Here is a 3,142-nt window from a genome sequence, read left to right as displayed (position 1 = left end):
ATATTTTTGACATCTATTGAAGCTCTTCATATTTCTCACACCTTTTCAGGTTCTTCATGTTTTTCAACACCACTTCATGCTCCTCCTATTTTTCAGACCGTTTCATGCACATCTCATTTTTGACACCTTTTGAAGCTCTTCATATCTTTCATATTTTTGAAGTTCTTCATATTTTCACACGTTTTCAGACTCTTCATGTTTTTCAACACCGCTTCATGCTCCTGCTATTTTTCAGACCGTTTCATGCTCTTCAAATATTTGACACCTCTTGAAACTCTTCATATTTTTCACACCTTTTCAGGCTCTTCATGTTATTCCCCACCACTTCATTCTTCTCCTATTTTTCAGACCATTTCATGCTCCTCATGAATTTCACACCTTTTGAAGCTCTTCATATTTTTCACACCTTTTCAGGCTCTTCATGTTTTTTATCACCGTTTCATGCTCCTATTTTTCAGACCGTTTCATGCTCCTCATATTTTTGACACCTTTTGCAGCTCTTCATATTTTTCACAAGTTTTCAGTCTCTTCATGATTTTGAACACCGCTTCAAGATCCTCCTATTTTTAAGACCGTTTCATGCTCTTCATATTTTTCACACCTTTTCAGGCTCTTCATGTTTTTCAACACCGTTTCATGCTGCTTCTCTTTTTCAGACCGTTTCATGCTCCTCATATTTTTCACACCTTTTGAAGCTCCTCATATTTTTCACACCTTTTCAGGCTCTTCATGTTTTTGAACACAGCTTCATGCTACTCCTATTTTTCAGACTGTTTCATGCTCCTCATATTTTTCACACCTTTTGAAGCTCCTCATATTTTTCACACCTTTTCAGGCTCTTCATGTTTTTCAACACCGTTACATGATCCTCCTATTTTTCAGACTGTTTCATGCTCATCTCATTTTTGACCCCTTTTGAAGCTTTTCAGATTTTTCACAACTTTTTAGGCTCTTCATGTTTCTCAACACGGCTTCATGCTCCACATATTTTTCAGACCGTTTCATGCTCATCTCATTTTTGACACCTTTTGAAGCTCTTCATATTTCTCACAACTTTTTAGGCTTTTCATATTTTTGAACACCGCTTCATGCTCCTCCTATTTTTCAGAGAGTTTCATGCTCCTCATGTATTTCACATCTTTTGAAGCTCTTCATATTTCTCACAACTTTTTAGGCTCTTCATGTTTTTCCACATCACTTCATGCTTCTCGTATTTTTCGGCCTGTTTCATGCTCCTCATGTATTTCACACCTTTTGAAGCTCTTCATATTTTTCACACCTTTTCAGGCTCTTCATGTTTTTAATCACCGTTTCATGCTCCTCCTATTTTTCAGACCGTTTCATGCTCCTCATATATTTGACACATTTTGAAGCTCTTTATATTTTTCACACATTTTCAGGCTCTTCATGTTTTTGAACACTGCTTCATGATCCTCCTATTTTTCAGACCTTTTCATGTTCTTCATATGTTTGACACATTTTGAAGCTCTTCATATTTTTCACAACTTTTCAGGCTCTTCATGTGTTTCAACACCACTTCATGCTTCTCCTATTTTTCAGACCGTTTCATGCGCCTCATGTATTTCACACCTTTTGAAGCTCTTCATAATTTTCACATCTTTTCATTCTCTTCATGTTTTTGAACACCATTTCATGCCGCTTCTATTTTTTAGACCGTTTCCTGCTCCTCATATTTTTCACACCTTTTGATGCTCTTCATATTTTTCACACGTTTTCAGGCTCTTCTTGTTTTTCAACACCGCTTCATGCTCCTCCTATTTTTCAGACCGTTTCATGCTCCTCATATTTTTGACACGTTTTGAAGCTCTTCATATTTTTCACACGTTTTCAGGCTCTTCATGTTTTTCACACCTTTTCAGGCTCTTCATGTTTTTGAACACCATTTCATGATCCTCCTATTTTTCTGACCGTTTAATGCTCCTCATATTTTTGACACCTTTAGAAACTCTTCATATTTTTCACACCTTTTCAAGCACTTCATGGTTTTCCACACCGCTTCATGCTCCTCCTATTTTTCAGACGGTTTCATACTCTTCATATTTTTGATAACTTTTGAAGCTCTTCATATTTTTCACACCTTTTCAGGCTCTTCATGTTTTTCAAGACCACTTCATGCTCCTCCTATTTTTCAGACCGTTTCATGCTCATCTCATTTTTGACACCTTTTGAAGTTCTTCATATTTTTCCCACCTTTTGAAGCTCTTCATATATTTCACACGTTTTCAGGTTCTTCATGTTTTTCAACACCGTTTCATGCTGCTTCTATTTTTAAGACCGTTTCATGCTCCTCATATTTTTCACACCTTTTGAAGCTCTTCATATTTTTCACACGTTTTCAGGCTCTTCATGTTTTTCAACACCGTTTAATTCTGCTTCTATTTTTCAGACCGTTTCATGCTCCTCATATTTTTGACACCTTTAGACTCTTCATATTTTTCACACCTTTTCAGCCTCTTCATGTTTTTCACACATTTTCAGCCTCTTCATGTTTTTGAACACCCCTTCTTGCTCCTTTTATTTTTCAGAGAGTTTCATGCTCCTCATGTATTTCACACCTTTTAAAGCTCTTCATATTTTTCACACCTTTACAGGCTCTTCATGTTTTTGAACACCGTTTCATCCTCCTCCTATATTTCAGACCGTTTCATGCTCCTCATATTTTTGACACCTTTTGAAGCTCTTCATATTTTTCACACCTTTTCAAGCTCTTCATGTTTTTGCACACTGCTTCATGCTCTTCCTATTTTTCAGACCGTTTCATGCTCCTCATATTTTTGACACCTTTTGAAGCTCTTCATATTTTTCACACCTTTTCAGGCTCTTCATGTTTTTCAACACCAATTCATGCTTCTCCTATTTTTCAGACTGTTTAATGCTCCTCATATTTTTGACACCTTTAGAAACTCTTCATATTTTTCACACCTTTTCAAGCACTTCATGGTTTTCCACACCGCTTCATGCTCCTCCTATTTTTCATACCGTTTCATTCTCCTCATATTTTTGACACCTTTTGAAGCTCTCATATATTTCACACCTTTTCAGGCTCTTCATTTTTTTCAACACAACGTCATGCTCCTCCTATTTTTCAGACCCTTTTATGCTCTTCTCATTTTTGACACCT

The sequence above is a fragment of the Dama dama genome, unplaced genomic scaffold, assembly GCF_033118175.1.
Source record: "Dama dama isolate Ldn47 unplaced genomic scaffold, ASM3311817v1 ptg000093l, whole genome shotgun sequence".
NCBI lineage: Eukaryota > Metazoa > Chordata > Mammalia > Artiodactyla > Cervidae > Dama > Dama dama.
The sequence above is the reverse complement of the archived record's forward strand: the minus strand, read 5'-3'. Positions refer to the sequence as shown.